Below are 24,807 nucleotides of genomic sequence, written 5' to 3'. Positions count from 1 at the left end.
AAAAAAATGCAAAAATTTGGGGGTTTTTGAAATGGAAAATTCTACTGCTCCTTTCTGAAAACTCAAACCATTCTCATTTTTTACTTAAATTCTCTTCAGATTGACACATTTCCACAAAACAGTTCACTTCAAATGAATCAGCATTTTCTAAATGAAAAACAATCCAACTGAAAAATTCTGGCCAGCTCTACTCAAAACAACAAGTGAGAAAATCTTCTAACTATTTAACAGGGAGATTGACATCAAATCACATCACTGTAGTACGCTACATCAAGCAACTATCAGTACTGTGGCAGAGCCAGGCTTCCCATCCACTGTCTGTCTTCCACTCATCATCTGTCATTTCAGTGCCCACTGCCCATCCTCTTTGTCACCAAAAAATAAAGCACTGGAAGACTTTTAAGACGAACAACACCAAACCGAGGAAGTCAGAAGAGGGGTTGGCAGGGAGAAGCATCTTTGTAATTGTAACAAAGATTTGACATTTCTAAATAGTTAGGAGAAACAAAGGCTTCCACAGAATAGGACTTGTCCTACTGAGGTGTTGACTGTCCTACCAAGCCTGGAGGAGCTTTCCACATGGACTACTATCAAAAAGTAAATATAAATCAGAAACAACCGTAAACTAGCAATATCTGATAAAAATAGATGAGAACAGATACCAAGTGGCAGGCTGTGATGTTCCAGAAGAGAACATAGCTTCTGTCTAGAGGTAAGTAGAAGCAAGAAGTCTATTTAATTTCAAACTCATGAGATATTTGGACTACATTTAAATCTGTTTAAAAAGAATATAAATACATTGAGTTGGTCATTACTACATCAGAATGCTTCCAGACGTACACTAGTCTACAAATGTCGAAAGCTGTTTTCCAGTTTTACTCAGGAAATATGCAACTCCGCTTTCCTTTATAATTCTTAATTTAAAATACATCATATAAAGAGTTAGTTTCACAACTTTTAGTTGTATTTCTTCTGTCTCCACCTGCGCCAGCCATGGTTGTGGCATTAAAGGCAAAGGGCCTTTAGAGGAAACACAAAGTGTTGTTAAGATCTAGAAGGTTGTCTCTTTCAGCCACTGCTCTGGAAAGAACTTTGAAATATCTTATGACACACCATCCCCTTATTACTAAAATTAATCCTATAACAATTCATCAGTCCAGTCTCCATGTCTCTGTATGATGTATTTGTTGATTTACTGATTTTTATATTTGTTATAAACTCAAGCACTTTAGTCCCCCTGATGCAAATTCTTATAGGAGTGAAGATCTAATCTTTCTTATGTAGTCATTAAGGCAGTAAAGGAAAATTTCTTCCAGTTCTTTTTATATATTTCTCTCCTGTGCATTGCAATAAATTCTTCAAAGTTTTCTGAATTAATTCTTTGCCTGAGGGAGAGGAGGGGGAACAAAACAAAAAGACCCCAACCTACCAGTGACCTGAGATAAGTTGCTTTCAGCAGAATCCAAATCCCAGTTTGCTGATGGATCTCCATCTGCCTAATTAAGCTGTAGACAGTGAACTCTAGGCTATAGCACTGTTTCTCACAGAGCAGCAATTCATCTTTTTGCCAAGGAGCTCTTGTTGTCAGGACAAGCTTTTGTCATATGTTACATGCCGGTTTTTGCTTTGATAGGTGACTTCTAATTGAACCATAATGCCATAATGCCATCGTTGCCATAGTATGAGAGGACTTAAGTTATAAATCATAAATCCATATCTATAGCACTTATGGTCTTAGAAGTGTGTGAATGCTAAAGGAGCCTGATGTTATTAGCTTATTCAAGAAAAATGAGCTGCTATGAAACAGTACATGCCACAGTATAAAGACACAATAATTATTTATGTAGATTTATAAAAGTAGAATAAATGTAACAGGTGGTGTAATAAGCTGCCTGATGAACAAGTTATGATGAACACTATTGGACTGGTTATAACTTCTTTAAAGCATTTGAGTTTATATCTTTGCAGATCTCATAAATTGAGAAATGCTTCAGTAATTTCAAACAACTGAGTACAATGATAGGTAATTTGCAGTTAGAGCTTTTTATGGCTACTGCAATTAGTAAGTAAGTACAAGCAGAAGTCTTGAATAATAGCTCAACACATAGATATAAAAAACTGTAAAATTAGAGAATATATTTAACATTGCTAGAGAGTGACAGCAAATGCCAGACTAACCATCAAAAGCTACTAAAAATCTTCCACTTAACAATAGAGACTTTCCTAGGTCTCACATTACAGTAAAGCAGTAATGTATTACGCTCAAGGCCCCGTCGCACCATGAGCTTGGCTATCCACAATAATAACCCTACAGATGTATGGAAGCTGAACAAGAGGAGAAATGTTCCTCTCCTTTACCACACAAAAGATCCCCTAAATAATTCAGCTGTCTTCACTGTTAATAAGTAATTTTGCACATAAGCATATTACATACTATAAAATAATACATAGGCTTGTCAAGTTCCTAAGCTTCTCAGTTACTTTTAAATAAAGTAAAGCTATGTTGGTAGTAAGTTGCTTTTACCAATAAGGACTTCACCCATTTTTTTCTCTTCTATTTATTCCAAGGGACTGGAATTTTGCAATCAGCAGCTCAGACAAAATCAATGCAAGGTATATACCAACGAATCTTTAAAAACCAGGCTCCTGATTGAGCTCAGAATGATATCCAAAAATAGGACTTCCTGATATTCATGGGCATGAAGAAGGAGACTCTTCCCTGACAGCCTTCATTTTTCTCAAACACAGGGATTTAGTTCACTCTCTAATCCTCTGAGTAGCCACCCCTCAGATTTCAAAGGCACAATTTTCCCTACTGAATTTCCCTACTGCTTGAATGGATGAAAGGGCTTAATTTGCTATGCTATAATTCCAATTACATTGACTTCTACCATGGTTCCTAAAGACAGTGATTTACCTTCTGAAAAACAAATCATCATGAACCCTCCATGTATAAGCCCTGTTTTAATCACTGGACGATTCTTGGTTAGGCCACCTGACCAAAGCAGTATCTATCTCACAATATGCAAGGAAATGATAAAATTAATTCCTCTGTGTTTTTTGTTTGTTTGTTTTGCTTTTTTAAATCAAGAATGTCAGTTGTAAGAGCTCAGTCATTTCCTCATTTTTCCTTGATCATACTATTATTTTCAGTATTATGGGATTTTTCCCTTTAATAATTTTTATTGGCATTGTACAATTATTATAGTTCTAGATAAGTATTTAACACATGCATCATGATGCCACACTATCTTTCTGCATCTTAGGTTAGATCTATCCAGCCTATCCCTCTCCATACTGAAAAACTGTTTTTTCATACAGTCATAAGAGTTAAAACCCAGTTATTCAGTTATTCCAGCTAAGCATTACGGAATAATGTGGAATTTGCAATCACTGTAGAAAACAGTAGTTTCATTATATTGGGGTTTTTTATTTGAAATGCAAGAGATGCATAAAGCAACAAGACACTCACTTTAAAGAAAATTTCTACCTTGAACTATTTCAGTGGAAAATTCATTAAAAAAATTTCTGAAATTAGCTTCAACTAAAGTAGCTGGCGCCTAATTGCTTGTTTTTTGCATGCCTTCTTATTTAAAGAAGGTAGTACCTAAAATTGTTTTGCATTTTTGGTTTGCAGGCTTCAGGTTAAAAAGTCATCCTGTGCACAGTCGATGTTATAACTGATAATTGATGGAATATTGCTATGTTTTTAATCTTCCTGAAACTGCAGTTTTGAAATTAGAGACATTTATCATTCCACTTACCCAACTGTGAAGATATGGAAAAATGTTTAGTCAGTATTTTCAGAATTCAATCACACAATCACAACATGTTCTTTCCACCCATTAACAGACAGCTTACTAGCTTTGTCACTTAATGCAGCTGAAATGCAATTGACAGAATGACAAATCTTTTTATGAGGAGTCTGAGTCACATCAAATTAGTCACACAGAGATGTTAGTAACATATAACCTGCAAAGATGTAATGTCTTTCTGATTTTATACTTTCTGTGTTGTTACCCAGTTACTGCTGCACAGATAAAATGTCTTTTTTATTTTAAACTACTCCTGCTATCACTTGTGTAAGCTTTTATAATTAGTTTTAAGCTAGGGCAAAGAATTCACGTAATAGTTGAAGCTGAAAATGTGAAATGTATCTAGCAAAACCCAATTTACACAAATATTACGCTATTTATTATATACAAACTTTATGCAGAATTTTCTTTAGCTTCAATTTGCAAAATCAAACCTCCAAGACAGGATCCTTGCAATATATGTTTCCGCTGGACTATTATATCTAGATTATATGAGAATCTTATTCAAACCTGATCCCTCAGAGCTGTTTGGTGCTCTCTGTTGGACTGATATTTCGACTTACAGTACAGGTGGCTTTGCTCCAGAACAAATCCATAAACCAACAAAAGAAAGCATAAAAAACACACTATGATCCATTTGTCCCACCAGCAGCTCTGAGAGATGCAGTTAAAACACAGTGTCAGTCCCAATGGTATTGTAGCTTACTGGGGAATAAGTCTTTCTGACTCCACTGCATGGCCAGGCTCAGATTTTGACATAAAGATTCCTGCCTAAGGACTGAAAAGAGGATGTTTTTGTTAGCTCGGTTTCAGAATAAAGGGAAGGACTCTGCCTGAGGTTTCCCATTACTGAAGACACAAAAAACCCACCTCAGTTTTAAATGCACAGGTAGCCACCATTAAACAGAAATGGCAGAAAATCCTTGGAATAAAAAATGCAACGTCAGATTATTGTTTATTGCAATTGTTATGATCTCAACAGTGACTTAGGTGCCTTTAATTCAGACATGCCAGACATGCTTAGACCACTGCTTCGAATAAGCAGCACTACTGAAAATTATATATTTCAAAAATAGTGACTATCATATCAGTACTTAACCCAGGAACCACTAGAGCAGGCATTGCTGTAAGTATGTGCATGGGCCCACACTGGCTAGAGCAAGCTTCTTGGCAGCTGCTGTCAAGACCAAATTTGTGGTTATCCAGGCTCGGCTGGACCATGCCTTCAAGAGCCACATATACGCTTTGTTCCGCACAGAACACCCTGATGGACACAGCTTGCTCATGGGCAGTCTGCAGGACATAAGTTGGATATGGGAAGAGCAGCTGATGGATAAGGGAAGAGCAACTGACATCATCTAGCTGAACTGCAAAGCACTTGGCATTGTCCCACATGACATCTTTATCTCTAAATTGGAGAGACATGGATCGAATGGATGGACCACTTGGTGGATCAGGAATTGGCTGGATGGTCACACTCAAAGAGTTGCAGCCAACTGCTCAGTGTCCAAGTGGAGACCAGTGACGAATGGCATTCCTCAGGAGTTGGTATTAGGACTGACACTGTTTAACATCTTCGTTGGCAACACGGACAGTGAGACTGAGTGTATCCTCAGGAATTTTCCTGACAACAAGCTGTGTGGTGCAGTTGACACACTAGAGGGAAGGGATACCATCCAGAGGGACCTTGACAGGCCGGAGAGGTGGGCCCATGTGAACCTCACAAAGTTGAACAACGTCGAGTGTAAGGTCTTGCACATGGGTCAGGGCCATCCTAAGCATAAATACAGACTGAGCGGAGAATGGATTGAGAGCAACCCTGAGGAGAAGGACTTGGGGGTGTTGGTGATGAGAAGCTCAACACAACCCAGCAATGTGTGCTTGCAGTCCAGAAAGCCAACTGTATCCTGGGTTGCATCAAAAGAAGAGTGACTAGCAGGTCAAGGGAGCTGGTTGTCCTCCTCTACTCTCTTCTCGTGAGACCCCACCTGTGTTCAGCTCTGAGGCCTCCAGCATAAGAAGGACATGGACCTGTTGAAGTGAGTCCAGAGGAGGGCCGTGACGATGATCAAAGGACTGGAGCATCTCTCCTATGAAGACAGACTAAGAGAGTTAGTTAAGCCTGGAGAAGAGAAGGCTCTGGGGAGACCTCATAGTAGTCTTCCGGTACCTAAAGGAGGCCTACAAGAAAGCTGGAAAGGAGCTTTTTACAAGGACATGGAGTGATAGGACAAGGGGTAATGGCTTTAAACTGAAAGAGGGTAGGCTTAGATTAGATATAAGGAAGAAATTCTTCACCGTGAGGGTGTTGAGGCACTGGAACAGGTTGTCTAGAGAAGCTGTGGATGTCCCACCACTGGAAGTGTTCAAGGCCAGGTTGGATGGGGCGTTGAGCAACCTGGTCTAGCAGAAGGTGACCTTCAGCCTTGAATGATTGAATTCAACCACTGAATTCTCATACCTGTCCGTTTCTTATGTGAAGTGCAGCATTCCTCAATATATCACTGTGCATTTGCTGTCTGGAGAACCAGTGCATCACATGGAAGAAATAAACTTTTCTTGCAGGCTTTTCCAGACTGTGCCCTCACTTCTGTGTACACACAATTTCTTATGGAAAATTAAAGGAATTGCACATCTTTGAGAACTCTAACCATTGAATTTGGCTGAAGACGACAGAGCAATAAAAAAAAAACTTAAGAGAGGAAGAGAAGTTGCTTTAGCCTTATTATTTTGCAAATATTGCACTGGTACCAAACTCTATGCAATAAGGAATACAAAGCTTGATGTTGAAATATTAACAACATTCTCTTACTGCTTTTATACACTAACTAACCTCAAAATTGACTCCAATTTAATGTATTGTCCATTGAAGTATAAGGATTTGGAAGACTTGGTTATTCTCTCTCAACCTGCCATCGACTTTCTTCAGTAAAACATCCAACTTTTCCTTTAATCCACCTAGTAAGTGCTTGATTTAAAAACTTTACTTAAGGCCTTGATGTACTTTCCACTGAGGTATTTCTGGGCCCTCTGACTAGTGCGTTAAGTCCTGATGTCTGTTCTTGAACTCCTAAGCAATGCCTCAAAGGTCTCAAGATGATCACAGCTCAACTTGGAGGCTTTATGAAATCCACCCAAGTTGAAGGCAGAATGCGTTGCTGCCAATTCAAATTATTTTGCTGCTCCTATAATTCAAACTACAAATTCCTACATGTCAATATAAACAAATACTGGTATTTGTTCATGAAATATAGGTGCCTCAAAAGTTAATTTGTATTTGTATACAAATTTGATTTCTATTTGTATGTGGATTTTAGGATAATATTCTTGCTACTCTGCTTTTAAATTATTTATTAACTGTTTAGACAAGTACTCTCTCATCTTTATTCTGACAGGTGAGATCAGGGATGAACAAAACACATTTGCCAATAACTAGTATTTATTTTGGCCTAAATGAAAGTGCACGTTGTCATTTATCCTTCTACATGGCATTGTGAATTTACATAATGATGTCTGATAACAGTTATAAAAAAGACACTCTGTCATCTTAAAGAAATGAAGCCAATTGCAGTGACAGCTGTGAATGATGTCAGCAGGGTTGAAAGACAGCCTCTATTGCTGCAGTCTTCTCTGTACCTCAATTTAACAGGTAAATTCCCAACACTGAGTTGAAGTAACATTGGAAACATTAAGAATTTTTTATTCCTAAAATTTTACATTTAAATACAATTCCAGTGTATTTTTTAACTATCCATGAAACAGAAATGCATACTCAAAGCATCAGAAAAAGATCGTTCTTTTTTTTTTCCACTTAATTATTCATAGAAGTAGCATAGTCCAGATAATTTGAATCAGATTTCTTTATCTCTGTGAAATGTTTATTTAATCTTTCTGTTTCCTCCCCAATATTAGTGGAGATATCTGGACATGCATAGGTGACAAATACCTGAATAATGGCCACTGCTTCCCGAATCACCCCTTTCTAATACGAATGCTGCTCTTGTCTACCCTTGGCCATCTCTCATTTCACATAACCATTTCTTCACTGAAAAGCAAACTCTTCCAGTTCTATTGCTAGATCAACCCTTCAGTGAAGTCTCACCATTTTCTCTTTCTATCCACAGCACCAAGTAAGTAATTTTCTCTTATGTTTTGCATGCCGTTTTGCTACATCCTATTTCTTCTTATCACAATCAAAAAACCCCTCATAAATGAACAAATTTCTTGAGCAGCCTTAGCTAAAATCACCTTCTTCTGCTGGAAATACCTTCCTTGGTTAGTACTGCATCCCTCTTTCCAGCAAATGCTTCTCTTTTTTTAAATTTTTTTTTTTTTTTTTTAAATACAGATAAAAACATAACGGTATTTTAAACATGACAGGCTCTCATTAGGCATCATATGGTGATAATCCTTCTCCCTGAACAGCACGTTATTTACCATTACTTGCTGTCCTATGTCTAAAAGCTTGTAAGTGCCTGAGGGTAGAGACTTGTGTTATATTTCAGTCACACATTATTTACACAAGTTATTGTTAGTTATCTATGTAGTCTTCTCATTTCTTATGTTCATCCTCCCATCCATACAACATCATGTAACTATGTTCGTTTTCCTTGTCAGTCCCTTTGACTGTGACAACCTCTCCTTAAACCTTTGCTGTGACTTTGAATATTTTTCCTTATCTCATCTTATCTCATTGTCACAACAATAATAACCCTTTTCACTGACAAGGTTTAGGAGAACAAAAATGCAATAAAGAAGAAAATAAGGCTAATAATTTGAGAAATACACTGCGTTGATCCTCAAGAGCTGCTTTGTCTCTTAGTAACTGGTAAAAGGAATTAAGATGACAGAGCAAATCACTAGGAGCATACTAATATCAATGATAATGAAAGGTTTATACAATCCCTCAGGAAAAAAAAAAAAAAAGATAATCTTTTTTCTTTTCACTGATTACTTTTCTTTTGGCATGGCACTATTCAAGTCACGCTTGCAAAGTGCTCACAGGAAAAAAAAAATAACAACCTCTAATTTTAATTCAGGAAAAAGAATTTTACAAACACCTACTCAAGAAAGGGGGGAGCTGCAGAAGGAGGAAATCCTTTTCAAAATAAAGCCTAATCTATCTTTGTGTGTGTAAATAAACAATAAGAAAATAAAAAGAGAGAATGTCCTATAGAGAAAAAAACAAAACCGAAAAAAACACAAACCAAAACAAACCACAAAGACTCTGTTTTGCATTTTTATCATAATACTTTACAATGAGCCATAAAATAATCATATTCTAGTGATTTTGTTAATGTTTAACTCCCATTTCTGCAATGTAATGCACATCACAAAACACCAGAACATTTTAAAATAAGATTGAAATTCAGTGTGTATTGTATGTCATACCACAGGACACAAATATGATATGACATACCACATTAACCTGCCAAGATACCATAATAACTACTATTATATGTTTTCAACTTTTGATTTAAAACGACAAAGAGTTACAATTCAAATCCTAACTGGATAAAAAATTAGTTTTATATCAGTGCTATCTCTGGGGATACACTAAGAATTGAAACGCTTGTTTTCTGAACACTTTGACGTTATTTCTCATTGAAATGAACATGCGAACTTTTCATCAAAAGTACAGGGAGAAAGAAAAAAAAAAATTGCATTTTAGACCTATCCCAAGATCTTGACTTAAAAAATCTGAGGTAGTTTCATAGCCAGCTAAAATTTAACTCCTCGTAGTTTCTAAATGGTAGCTCTCATAATGTTCACACAATAGGAAGAAAAAACACTAATATATTTATTCTCTAATGACCTGAACTTTAAATGGAAAGGTTGCTACTTTCATTAACCAATAAGATTTTTGTATTTTTTTTCTGATTTTTTTGTTTATTTATGCAAGAAAGGGATTATGACAAGGCTTTAGAATTACACTGTGATGCTACTGCAGTTTCTTCTGCTTTTGATGTCCTTCCAGATTCTTTGTTGTTCTCCTCTCCTATCCTCTTTTTTTTTCTTTCCATCCTTTCTTATTTCCTTATTTTGTCTGTCTTATCTCTTGTCCATATTTTTATAATTACAAGTAAAAGTCCTGTAAAATTTAAGAAGCCTTCAGATAGATCATTACTAATATAATTACGGTATGGAGAGCATAGTGATGTTTGAATGTAAATCAGAGGGATTTTTTAGTTCATTAGAAAGACTCGGGGATTGAATTTAGTTTAATCAAAGCTTGAGTGCTCCTAGTATAACAGCACATACCTAGTGAAAAAAAGCATTAGTACAGACTCAGAGATTAAAAATGTACACCATGCTTTGCATGCATTTAAAGGAGTCTGTGCAGGGTGCATCACAGACACTAGCATCTAACAGCCTACTGGAGTTAAACAAAAAATAATTGTATGCAATTCATTAATTTGCAAATGAATATACATTATTTCACTTTTCTGCCTTCTCTCTGCAATAGACAAATAGATAAATACATACGAGGGAAATGCTTGTTCCCAGTCCTGCTGGCTTTTGCCAGAATCCTACCAGAGATGGTGGCAAACCGTCAGCACTTGCTCCTGCATCATTTTCCACATTATCTGACCTAAGATAATTTCAAATGCACTTGGCAGTTTAGCTGGCAGAAGAAAGGGTGCTTCCCACTGCTGATTCTCTCCTGATTTATTTCCCTGTGGTGAGCATTGGCAGTATTTCTGGGCTTCAATACACACTGGAGCTAGTGAGAACAGCTCTCACAACCAGAACTCCTGGGGACCCAGCTCCCTGCACCCCCATGTGTTGACAGTATACAGGAAAAACCTTTCTCACCTGCTCACTGGAAAAGCATATATCCTCCAGGTAATCAACCATAATACTGAGTGCCATTCCTGTTAGAAAATATCTCTGTGGTAACTTCCTAGGATCTCTCCTTAGCTGTTGGTTTTGTGATACCTGAAAACGTTCAGGGCATTAATCCAACTGATATGGCTTTTTTTAGTGTCAAAATTTAAATGCAATTGTCAAGTCACATTAAACTACTAGTCCTAGAGAACTTAGTTTTCTCACTATTATTTTTCTCCAGTTATCTTCTGGGGTTTTTTTTTGTTTGTTTGTTTGGTTTTTGTGTGTTGTTGTTTTTTTTTTTTTTAATTTTGGGTTTGGTTTATTGTTTGTTTGTGTTTTTTGTTTGGTTTGGTTTTGTTGTTGTTGTTGTTGGTTTTGTGTGTGTGTGGGGGGGTGGTTTTTTAAAAAAACCAGGTACAGCCAGAGAAAATCTTGCAGAAGATACAGAGGTTCAGCATGGAGGGACTTACTCAGGTAAGCCCTGAAGACTGCTTCTGTAGCTGCCTTTGGATGGGGAATGGGCAGCTGCTGCAAAAAAATCACTCTTTAGGAAGACTACACAAGAACATATATAATTCAGGGCATGCATAGAAGTGCATCTGCACGCTTTGCAAAACTGTACTGAAGAATCTGTGTTTGATGTGCAAAGGTACAAGCTACAGGAGAGGTGGCTGACAATAAGAAGGAAAAAGGTCTTGAGAGAACAAGGGTGATACCACCATACGTGCCACACCATAGCTGCAGCAAGAACAGGGCAATGGTGCCCGAGTGCTTCTCTGCCACAGCCAGAGCAGGGGCTGGAGCTGCAGCAGCTTCCCAGGCACCCAGCTGTGTTGGGCAGCAGCTTGTTGGCTTTAATCAGTTAATCATCTGCACAACCATGCTCACAGTGGGCTGGGTTTCACTGCTTGAAAAGCCCCTGCGTGGATTTGTGTGTTAAGTTTTAACTGCCCTAAAAATAGGTGTTGATAATTGAAAAGCTGGCAGATCCTTTAATTATAGGGGAGCAAACAATGCCACTAGAGAAATGTAAATACAGCCTAATTGTTACTTCTTTATTTCATTGCTAAAGAGCCCGCTGACATAATGGCAGACATGGGATAATGCCTGTGTCTTAAGCAGCAAGATCTGCAATCAAGTTTTTAAAATGTTCCTCATTTATCTTCCTCATGGGAATTTACATGCAAAGTCTTGCCAAATTAATCAAGAAAAAAATAGAGTAAGCTTGAATGCTGGAAAAAGAAACCACAAAGAATACATTGAAAATACTATACAGGGCACAGTTTAATTGAATTGTGATTTGTTGGTTTTGTAATCATTCTCCAGAAAGGAATGTCACGCTAATCAAAGGCTGTCCGACTTCACCTTATTTTCGCAGGCAAACTTAAAATGAGACAGTTCAGGATTTTGATTTCTGAGGGATATTGGATCACATTCACCCACAGGGTATTTAAATATAAAAACCTATTTATATGCAAATTCTTTAGTATTTCATGTAAGGTGGATTTTTATCAATTGACCATTCTATAAGTTATCTTGTTGATAAAACATCTCTAGTAATGGTGAAATGAAGGAACAAACATAATCAGTGGAGCTCATTTAGGTAGATCCTAGACTTTCTTGGGGCATGCCTGTGAGTTCTTGAAATGCGGAGCTATAAAGTTAACAAGTTGCCTTTCATAGAAGGACCCAGGAATAGAAGTCCTCAGAAAAGGTTCTTTTGATCACTTTCACCTTAATTGGAGAGATAACTAATACTGGGGAAAGTTCAGAATATGTTACTCGTGAGTTAAAGGAAATGAGAGAGTGATTCTGCTACAGAACCAAATCCTCCAGTCATCATCTATTTTTTTTTTTTTTTAAAACACAAGTCAGATCTCTAACGTCCAAATTTTAGCTTGTCCAGCTTTTGCCACAAGATATTCTTTAGATATCTGTAGAAAAAAATGCTTCATTGTCAGAACACCTCTGGCCGTAGTGAGGGAACATCTGCTACTACAAGATATGCCTCTTGATAGTAGTTTATATGCAAATGTGTAATTTGGGGTGGGGGGTAGGTGTGCGTTGCTGATTCTGTGTATTCTGTGACACTGACAGAGTTTGGAAGGGTGGAGAGGGAACTCTTCTGCTGGAGGAAGAAGCAACCTCAACAGGAAGGTCAGTGCTTCTGCCCTTTTTTTCATTTGCTTACTGTGGAATGCCTTGGCAAAACTGGATATATAGTTGTGGTGAAGTGTTTTACCAGCAGACTTTGAGCACCAGCGCAGAGTACCACCATCCACACTGACATTAACAATTTCAAACACAAAACTCCTCCCCTCCAGAAATGTATACCACCCTCTCAACTCTCCTTACAGCGCACCACTGTTAAGATTTATTACACCAAATAGCTGGATTCCACTCTAAATCTTCTCTTTGGGATCAAAAATCCACTTGAAAGACTTTGACTATGATTTTTTTTTTTTTTTTAATTCCCTCAAGTTTGGAAGGCAATAGAACAGTTATCCCAGCACTGCCTTCTGGAGTTCTGCAATAATCTAGCTGGCTGAGATCAAACTGGCATAATATGATTAGCCAAAGGACACAAAGCAGCCCACATAACTGAGATAGTTCAGTGATCCTAGATCTCACCTTCATCCCTAGAAGGTTATAGTCATGACAGCCAATTGCTTCAACCATGCTTGCAGTGGTTATTTGCTTATTTAAATGAGTCAGATGTAAAAGAGCAGTTCTCTCTTTTCCTGGAAACAGGTTAGTGTTTCTTTGGATTGTTTATTCCTCTAAGGCTGAACTCAAGGACAGCCTTTTAGAAATAATAAAGTATTACAGATTGTGCTGGGTTTGGAACAATACAGAGGTGACCATTTCATATGCAATCTATCTTACGAAGACTTTAGTGTACATTATTATAGAAAATGGCATCACTTATCTGAGTACTAGTAGCATTTCTGGTAATAATATTGTATAGAGAACCAGGTATGAATTTACATGTATTTGTCTGACTTAAATGTTCAGAGATTTCTTCTAAATTTACACAGTCCTTTTTAAGAGGTTTGAGAGAACAGGCAGGTAACTTCACATATTGAAACTCATTAGAAAGAAGATATACTAACATTATTACTACTTGTTCTCATATTCAATTGACCAAATGAATGAAAAATGTCTTTTTTTGCTAATTCTTAATAGTGAGTGATCAATGTGATGTTTGAATTTACAGTATTTCTAGTATTGAAGCTTTGCTTAATAGGTTCACAACTGAGTGCAATGCTCAATTCCTCTTATTGCCTCCAATTTGATCTTACAATTTGCCGCTCTCTTTCAACTATGAAGTTACTCTCTAACACATTAAGAAATAAAAGAATATTTTTAGAATTTTTTTCAACAGGCAGGCATCATCACTGATTGGACTGGCAGGAACTGTACATTTTGCACTGCACTGAAGATTACTACTCTTTGATGTCTTTTGCCTGTCTTTCAGTTGCACATATCAATAACAATCATATTCTCCTGTATTATTATAGCTAAGTCAAATAATATAATTTGTAGAAACATACTCAATGCAGTTCATTAAACAATGAACACATGTCACAATTTATAATTTCTGTATATTTGTACTATATTCATGTATTCATTCATTTCTCCTAAAGATACTCACTCTTTGGAAACAGAGATGCAAATTATTTATTTGATGAATGCAATCTTTTTGTTTCTTATCATTTTCTATGAACAGTACACAGCTTTTATGAATTAGTTCACAATTCACAATCATTCCATCATTCCACTACTTTGAATAGAGAAATTTCATCCTATCAATTTCTCCTGATCTTTTTAGCTATTTTTCTACAATCCTAGTTTTTCATTTGATCATTAAAGCAGCAGCTCATTGTGTCCTCTGATAAGCTAACATTGATAGCTTTTAGTATAAATGCAAATTCTAACGTGAACTGACTTACTGACACTAGTTTGAAAGCAGAAGTTCTTTTCAGCATTCCAGGGAACAGAAAGGTACATCTAACAGACAAAATACAACCCTAATTAACCTTATGAAGTAAATTTACACTCAAATATTACAATCAATAAGGAATACAGAAAGGATGAAAGCTAAATTAAATAAACGCGAAGTAATCTTTGTGATATTTCTTAAGCAGATCGAAGATCATGAGTGGTGTTCCCCAGGGCTCAGTATTGGGGCCAGTTCTTTTTAATCTCTTTATCAATGATCTGGATGAGGGGATTGAGTGCACCCTTAGTAAGTTTGCAGGTGACACCAAATTAGGTGGAAATGTTTATCCACTGGGGGATAGGAAGGCCATACAGAGGGATCTGGACCAGCTGGACTGTATGAGGTTTAAGAAGGCCAAGTGCTGGGTCCTGCACTTGGGTCATAACAACCCCAGGCAGCGCTACAGGCTCAGGGAAAAGTGGCTGGAAAGCTGCCTGGCAGAGAGGGATCTGGGTGTGTTGATTGACAGCTGACTGAATATGAGCCAACAGTGTGCCCAGGTGGCCAAAAAGGCCAACAGCATCCTGGCTTGTATCAGGAACAGTGTGGCCAGCAGGACTAGAGAAGTGACTGTGCCACTGTACTCAGCACTGGTGAGGCCCCACCTTGAATACTGTGTTCAGTTTTGGGCCTCCCATGGTAAGAAGGACCTTGAAATACTAGAAAGAGTGCAGAGGAGGGTGATGAAGCTGGTATACAAGTCTAGAGCACAAGTCTGATGAGAAGCGGTTGAGGGAAGTTGGGCTGTTTAGCCTGAAGAAAAGGAGACTGAGGTGAGACCTTATCGCTGTCTACAACTACCAGAAAGGAGGCTGTAGCATGGAAGGTGTTGGTCCCTTCTCCCTAGTAGCAAGTGATAGGAAGAGAGAAAATGGTCTCAAGTTGCACCATGGGAGGTTTAGATTCGATATTAGGAAAAAATTCTTCACGGAAAGGGTTGTCAGGCATTGGAACAGGCTGCCCAGGGAAGTGGTGGAGTCACCATCCCTGGAGCTGTTTAAAAGATGTTTAGATGAGGTTCTTAGGGACATAGTTTAGTGCTAAAGTTAGGTTATGGTTGGACTTGATAATCCTGAGGGTCTCTTCCAACAAAAACGATTCTATGATTCTATCTGCTAAAATTCTTACAAGATCTGCTCACCACATTCATGGGAAGTTCAACTGAGTTTCTGATTTAAATTTATATTCTCACAGCTATTACGTTATATTATATACAGAAAACTGCAAGTTTGTAAATAACCTATCAGGTATAAATAGCAGATTTTCAAAATTCTAATAAAATCACTATACTTACTCTAAGGTGTTATCAGTTAACACCTATTAAAATCATCATGGAAACAGAATCAGTGAAATAAGGAATCACTTTTCCCATGTGTGAAACAAAAAAACCACTGCGATATCATGTTTTTTTCAAAGGCTTTTTTATAACAGAAAGAGAAAACCATTTACAGTCAAGCCAAAACAGGCACATACTCAAGTTCTTACAATCTATAGTTTCCTATCAAACAATATTACAACTGCAAAAAAGGAGATGAAAACCAAAAATCTAGTGCCATCACCCATGTTTTCAAATTCCTTCTTTCTAGTCATTAACTACCAAAGGTTGTCATTTGGAATTAGTTTCACAAAGATGTACTGAGACATGGCCCATCACTTACAGCTTTTAAAATATTTCTATCTTAATTTCTAGCTTTCCACTTTACATCCATTTCTTAAAATAACTTATTTAAAAAGCAGAGCAAAGAAGATTCTGAAGTCAACCATACCTGTTTGCATCTGGAGTGATTTATACAAGCAAACCGTAACTCTGAGCCTTTCTGGAAGGAACTGGAGCTGAAGGTTTCCCAATGTAGGTAGACACACTGTAGAGTTATCATTACTGAATAAGCCATAGGCATCTTTTTAATAATCAGCATTATTAAGGAAAAAAGCTTAAAAAGCATCCTATTTTCAGATGTAATTACAACATAGCCCTGATCTCTACTAAGTCTATAAACTGAATACTTGCATTAATTCTTGGCCATTGGGATCAAAACACAAATCAGAGATTAAACGAAGTCAAAATTTTATCAGTAGCAGTAATACAAACTAAAATACAGAGAGCGTCCACATTATTTTGTATTCAGATTTCACTTTGTATTGTGTGAAAAATTGTGTGAAAAACTAATCCTTCCATTTACTTTAAAAGATTAATGCAACAAAAGGGTGACTAATTGTAAAAGGAGCACAATAAGGTTCAGGTTGGTGCTCTTTTGTATTAGAGAAAAATAATATGTTTGAGATGGAGAAATTAAATTTTCTGGAAGAGGTCAGCATGGGAATCAAATGAATCCTTCTGATTCATGCAGAGTCATGCATTAACCACTTGAGATTTGGAAAGAAAAGACTTAAAGCTTTTTTCCTCCTGTACAGATAATTTCCTTTAATAACTAACATGCTATTTTGTCTTCAGAATATCAACTTTCCAAATTAGTTGAGTTCTGAAGGTCCTCCAGAGCACAACATCTATGATGAAACACTTTCTGAAGTTCATTCTACTAGTAAAAGTGCAAATTCCATTATTTTAGCAAGAGTGGGCATGTCAAATTTATCAAGGCATGATAGGACTGAGGATGGAATAGAGGTAAGGGATCTCTGTTTGTAAAGTATATTTTCAGGGCACAGAATTTATTATAAACCTCATTATTATGTGATGCAGTAATCAAATGAAAAATATAGTTATTGTGACTCTTGTTAAGCCTAAACTGAAGAATTACCTTCCAAACTTTCAAAAGATAGCAATGTAGAGGCAGTAGAATCATACAAGCACAATTTCTTTTGCCTGGTTTACTCATAAGAAAAGCCCCTATTTATGATTTACCCTCCTCAGGAGCTCTAGGGGTCGTTGGAACAAAAGCCACATGTGGCATTACAGCCTGTCCATCCAGGCTACCGCAAAACGGATGGTAGCCTCGGGAGCACCTCCACCGCGATGCAGACTCCAGCCAAACCTGGGAAGAAGGACATGTGGGAGCATCACAGAGGAATCACAGAATCACAGAATCACAGAATGTTAGGGATTGGAAGGGACCTCGAAAGATCATCTAGTCCAATCCCCCTGCCAGAGCAGGAACCCCTAGGTGAGGTTACACAGGAAGGCGTCCAGGCGGGTTTTGAATGTTTCCAGAGAAGGAGAATCCACAACCCCCCTGGGCAGCCTGTTCCAGTGTTCTGTCACCCTCACTGAGAAGAAGTTTCTTCTCAAATTTAAGTGGAACCTCTTGTGTTCCAGCTTGAACCCATTACCCCTTGTCTTACTGTTGGTTGTCACCGAGAAGAGCCTGGCTCCATCCTCATGACACCCACCCTTTATATATTTATAAACATTAATGAGGTCACCCCTCAGTCTCCTCTTCTCCAAGCTAAAGAGACCCAGCTCCCTCAGCCTTTCCTCATAAGGGAGATGCTCCACTCCCTTCATCATCTTTGTGGCCCTGCGCTGGACTCTCTCCAGCAGTTCCCTGTCCTTCTTGAACTGAGGGGCCCAGAACTGGACACAATATTCCAGATGAGGTCTCACCAGGGCGGAGTAGAGGGGAAGGAGAACCTCTCTGGACCTACTAACCACCCCCCTTCTAATACACCCCAGGATGCCATTGGCCTTCTTGGCCACAAGGGCACAGTGCTGGCTCATGGTCATCCTGCTGTCCACCAGGACCCCCAGGTCCCTTTCCCCTACACTGCTCTCTAATAGGTCATTCCCCAACCTGTACTGGAACCTGGGGTTGTTCCTGCCCAGATGCAAGACTCTACATTTCCCCTTGTTATATTTCATTAAATTTTTCCCCGCCCAACTCTCTAGCCTGTCCAGATCTCGCTGGATGGCAGCACAGCCTTCTGGCGTGTCAGCCACTCCTCCCAGCTTGGTGTCATCAGCAAACTTACTGATAGTACACTCAATTCCCTCATCCAAGTCATTGATGAATATATTGAACAGTATTGGTCCCAGAACTGACCCTTGAGGCACTCCACTAGATACAGGCCTCCAACCAGACTCCGCCCCATTGATCACAACTCTCTGGCTTCTCTCCTTCAGCCAGTTTGCAGTCCACCTCACTACCCGATCATCCAGTCCACACTTCCTCAGTTTTGCCGTGAGGATGCTGTGGGAGACGGTGTCAAATGCTTTGCTGAAGTCAAGGTAGACCACATCCACTGCTCTGCCATCGTCAATCCACCTTGTTACGTCTTCATAAAAGGCTATGAGGTTGGTCAAACACGACTTCCCCTTGGTGAAGCCATGTTGACTGTCCCTGATGACCCTCTTATCCTTGATATGTCTTAAGATGGCACCAAGGATAAGGTGTTCCATCACTTTCCCAGGGATGGAGGTGAGGCTGACCGGTCTATAGTTGCCCGGGTCCTCCTTCTTGCCCTTTTTGAAGACCGGAGTGACATTTGCTTTCCTCCAGTCCTCAGGCACCTCTCCCGTTTCCCAAGACTTGGCAAAGATGATGGAGAGCGGTCCAGCAATGACTTCAGCCAGCTCCCTCAGCACCCGCGGGTGCATCCCATCTGGACCCATGGATTTATGGATGTCCAGATTGCTTAATTGCTCCCTAACCCAGTCCTCATCAACTGAGGCAGACTCCTCCATTGCCCTGCCTTCCTCTGGGGCCTCAGGGGTACGGGGCTCCTCAGGACAGCCTCCGGCAGAGTAGACAGAGACAAAGAAGGCATTCAGTAATTCTGCCTTCTCTGTATCTTCTGTCACCAGGGCACCCACCCCGTTCATCAGTGGGCCTACATTGCCTCTGGTGTTAGTTTTATCTGCCATGTATTTGAAGAACCTCTTCCTGTTGTCCTTGACCCCTCTCGCCAGGTTTAACTCTAAGGAGGCCTTAGCTTTCCTAGTTGCCTCCCTACATCCTCTGACAACAGCCTTATATTCTTCCCAAGTGGCCAGCCCCTCCTTCCATGATTTGTAAACCCTCCTCTTCCACTTGAGTTTGCCCAGCAGTTCCCTGTTTAACCACGCAGGTCTCCTGGCTCCCCTCCTTGACTTCCTGCGCATTGGGATGCACTGATCTTGAGCTTGGTAGAAGCAGTCCCTGAAAGTTAACCAACTATCTTGGGCGCCTTTACCTTCAAGCAGCCTTGCCCACGGGATTCCCTCCAGCAACTGTTTGAAAAGGCCAAAGTCGGCCCTGCTGAAGTCCAGGGTTGCAATTCTGCTCGGTATTCTGCTCCCACCACAGGAGATTCTGAACTCCACCATCTCATGGTCACTGCAACCAAGGCAGCCCCCCACCTTTACTGCTTCGACCAGACCCTCCTTGTTAGCGAGGACGAGATCCAGCAGCGCACCTCTTCTAGTCGGCTCCTCCACCATTTGCATCAGAAAGTTATCGTCAATGCACTGGAGGAACCTCCTAGACTGAGGCTGGCTGGCTGAGTAGTCCTTCCAGCAAACATCAGGGTAGTTAAAATCCCCCATAACAACCAGAGCCTGTGACTGTGAGGCCACGCTCAGCTGCCCGTAGAAGGCCTCATCAACTTCCTCACCCTGATCTGGTGGCCTGTAATAGACTCCCACAACAGTGTCACCCCTGCCAGCCTGCCCCTTAATTCTCACCCACAGACTCTCAACTCGCTCCTCAACCGCCCCTGGACAGTACTCTATACATTGTAGTTGCTCTCTCACGTAAAGAGCAACTCCACCACCTCGCCTGGCTGGCCTGTCTTTCCTGAAAAGGACATAGCCATCCATGGCCACATTCCAGTCATGTGAGCTGTCCCACCATGTCTCTGTGATCGCCACCAGATCATAATCTCCTGACTGAACGCAGGTTTCTAACTCCTCCTGCTTATTCCCCATGCTGCGCGCATTGGTGTACAGGCACTTCAGGGAGCGAGCCGAGTACACCGATTTCACCCTAGGGGCCTGGGGGGCCTCCCGGTCTTTATGTATTCCAGTGTGCTGCCCCACTGATGCAAGCCCAGCTACAACCCCATCCCCCTTCAAATCTAGTTTAAAGCCCTGCAAATGAGCCCTGCTAATTCCTGTCCCAGCATCTTTTTACCCCTGTGGGATAAACCTTTCCCACATATCACTGACCGGACTGGTGTCTTATAAAACCAGCCATTATCAAAGAATCCAAAGCCCTGCCTGTAGCACCAGTCCCGAAGCCAATCATTTACGGACTCAATTTTTCTATTTTTCTATTTTTTTTTTATTCTACAGCATTATCAAAGCGTCTGAATTACCCAGCTACCTCATGATTTTGGGCACAATTAAATACACTAATAGGAAAGCAGTTGAATAACATCATGCTCAGATCACTAGTTGAATAACACTGTCATACTCAGGCTAATATATTGTGACAGCTCCTGCCTAGAATATATTACTTAAGATCTGAAAGTTTTGATCATAAAAACATGTTTTCCAGACCTTCCAAACAAATAAAATAATAATATAAAAAGAGAATGATTAAAGGTCTAAAAGTTAATATTTCAAAACAAGTGAAAATATTTCTCAGTTAATTTAAACATTTGTCTCTGTATCTTTGACATTTGGAGCCAGAGGAGGGGTGTTAAGAGGTAATTGCATTTGTTGCCTTCTAGATATCTTTTATTGGTTCTCAAGTGGATCTGAATTCAAGAAATGGCTCTGAATATTTGTGTGCATGGGGAAAATATTTCTTTTGACATTTTGTTCTCTGGTAGCATTTTTATGCTTATGCATGTGTAAATAAATTCCTTGAAAAGCAAACCCTTTCAGTACACATAATAATGAAAAGGGGGCGACAAGGCAGTTCTTCTAATTTTCTGTCTGTAAGAGGAAACAAGCCAGCTAAGGATCTTTGACATATCTGACCTTGTTTTAATATATGCTTTTATTTTAACCAATGGGAATTTGGTACCTTGATCACTGCTGTGCAAAGATTAAGCTAATTGCAAAATTCACTGAAAAAAGCACAAGTACTCGGAGACACAACCCAACAAGTGTTACAATCAATAGGCAATGAATTAAGTCCCTCATAACCATTACACAGATGGAGTTGCAACGGAAACCAGACATTTCCCCAACTTGGACTCCCTGACGCAATTTTTAAAGATGTAGTGTATAATACAGCTTTAGGTGCCTGATTTCAAAAACTCAACTGTATACATTGGCCAAAAGGTTCTACTCAGTTACAAGAGAAATGCTAACAAGCATACCCTGCATGGGGACAGTTCAGGTGCATGAACGTAGGTGCTGCTGCCACTTCACACTGCTGTTGGTGCAGGAGGGTGAGCATCTTCTGTCAGGTCTGTGTTTTATCTGCCAGCTCCTGGCAGATGTGTGGGATGCCACAAGCCATTTGAAATAACCTAAAAAGTTTAGGTGCCTAAATCACTCCAAAGTACTCTGAAATTTAAAAACTTCTGAGGGTTGCCATTCCTTTAAAAGCAAGCCTATACATTTTGGTCTCCAATCTAATATACCTTTAAAGCTATTTTTATAGGTGTTTATCATGATCTGTTAGTCAAGAGAGAAAATGAAATTGTCTAGGCCAAAATAAAGAAGGACTGGCTGATTCTCCTCTGACTTAAGAGCTACTCACAGTAGCTCCACAGATGTCAACATAGTCGACATATCCTTTATGGACAGAACCAATTCCGAATATCTTTGTTATCTGACAGTAGAAGTGACAAGTAATGTTGTTTTCTTGGAAGAAAATCCTTTAAGAGCTGGAATAATCAAAATGGGGCAGTCCTTTCCAGGGACACAAGACACACTGTGCGCTGCACCCTGACTGGGAGCACATGTGGTGCTGTGCACCTCCAGGTTCCCAGTATCCAAAAGGATGTGGGATTATCTAAGCTATTTTCCCTTTCTTTATAGCTTTAGGTCTGAAAAATAGCATTTTAAATGATACTTTACAAAATCTGAGTGCCTTTCTTACTGGGATTGTAGTGGACCAGCACCTGCTGGTGCAAAACAATCATCTGGTCTAAACTTATTTTCAGTGTGTTAATTCAAGTAGGTTCCTATATTCGCTAAACAATTAGAATGAGGTTCTAACTTATTTTTCATTTTACAAGGTTAATTAGAACAGTCATTTCTAAATTTTGAAGATATCTATAACTACAGATATTACTCACCCCATTTTTTCATTGATTTTATCTACCGAAGTATCAATTGAGATATGTAATAGAAATCCTTCTTCTTCTCTCTAAAGCAAACCCAGAAATATGTTAGAGAAGATGAAAATACAGAATAAAAAGTAATTGATATTTCGTTAAGTTTCAAAAGAAGGAACAACCAGAATAAGTATGGAGATGGCAGCAGAAAAAGTATTACCGAGTCTAATAATCAGTAATTGAATTCTGTTAACAGAAATGAATCATAAATACAACAAATTTGACCAATATCCCAACATTTTCTGTTAACAAATTTGGCTTGTACTATATTTAGTATTCTAGACAAAAATGGTTCCCTCTGTTAAGCCACTCTACTTTTTCAGATTGTTTAACCCGTAGAGCTTTAGCTTGGCTTAGGATTTGCCTGTCTTGCTGTCTGTCTCTGCCTGGCTTGCTGCCCATCTGAGAAACCAGAGGAAGGTCTACAATGCCCAGGCAAGGCAGGGTGACAGCTCTGGTTTCGACGTACATGATGGAGAGGGATTCTGACAGAAAAAGGGCTTCTGTAATTTTGGCATCACATACATCTCACAAGGAAGCACAGGGAATTTCACAAGAAGGCTGGTTCAAGCCTTTCTTCCATCCAAGCAAGAATAACTTTTTTTCTGCCACAAAAGGCATCATAGAGTTACATCCTGATCCCTGAAACTGGAAAACTTAAATCTTCCAGCAGCAGCAGCAAGGACAGACTCAGCTGCCTCCTGTGGATGCAGCAGTGGGTTGGCCCTGAGGAGACGAAAACATAGCAGACAGTGAAGATCCCTCCAGACTAAGTCACTCCACTTTGCCTGGAAAAGGCATCTGCAGAGCAGTTTCTGTGCTGCTTTCACCCAGAGAGCTTCTTCGTGTGTGGTGTCTCCTCTGTTCCAGGAGCATCGTTGTTTGTGCTGACAGCCAGGACTTCCACTGTGGGGCAGCAGGATGGTGGTTGCTCTCTCTGTAGGCAGTGGTCAAGGGCCCTGAGCTATCTAAGCAGCCTCTGTGAAGCCACTCACCCTCTGCACTGCCACCACTGTACTCCTCTGTCCCCTCACAGAACACTTGCCCTCACTGTGCCTTCTGTGCAAAGCCCAAAGTCCTCCACCATTAGCAAATGCAATGTGATTAAATAGAAGGAAAAAAAAAATCAAAATCTATCAAACAGAAAGATGTCACTGGTAATCCTTGAGGCACAGGTCAGTGGAGGATGAAGAGAGTGCACTGTACAAATATGTCTCCAGTTCCTATCCTTCATGAACATCCTGTCCATGTCCTCTCCCATGTTCTGGATTGGTGGGACACAATACGGCTGTTCGTGTGCATTCACCAAGTCCTGGATGCAGGTTCCTGAATGCTCTTTCTAGTTGGGAGCCTGGGATAATGAAAAGTCTGAATCCTGCCAAGAGCGGTGGCAGACATTCAAAACTAAATGCCAGCAATAAAGTAGCACAGGATGGATGGGTTCACACTGAGCTTGTGCTAAGTTAGACAGGAGACAAGCCAAACAGTGCCCCAGAATGCACTACTGGTGGTGTCATTCATATTTGCTATAAAAATCATTGATGACTTCCAACATTTCTCCATGCAGATGAGTGTAGATGCCATATTCCATACAACAATTTGCAGAATTGTTATTCGAGTCATGAACAAAAAACCTTATGTTGGTCGTCTTCCATTCTAGTGCAAATACATAACACCTAGCATTTCATGTCTGAATATTGTTATATTATACTGTAAAACAGCACACGTGGATGGAATACCCTGGGACCTTCTAAGCTCAAGTCAGTTTCATTACATTTGCAAAAGGCAAATACAAATACATCAGTGTACTTTATTATAATGTCATATTCCTGACACTATAGTAAAAGTTGATTTGGCGTTTCCATTAGAAATCTCATTTTCAGAGGCTTATGACTCATTCATCTAGGTTTTTTTCAGGATGAGATTTACCATATAGACCTCAGTCTGCTTATATTTCCTCCCCTAAAAAATTGGTCTGTGTTGGTTGTCAGA

This window comes from Caloenas nicobarica, chromosome 4, assembly GCF_036013445.1.
Source record: "Caloenas nicobarica isolate bCalNic1 chromosome 4, bCalNic1.hap1, whole genome shotgun sequence".
Classification (NCBI taxonomy): domain Eukaryota; kingdom Metazoa; phylum Chordata; class Aves; order Columbiformes; family Columbidae; genus Caloenas; species Caloenas nicobarica.
Note: the sequence above shows the minus strand (reverse complement) of the source record.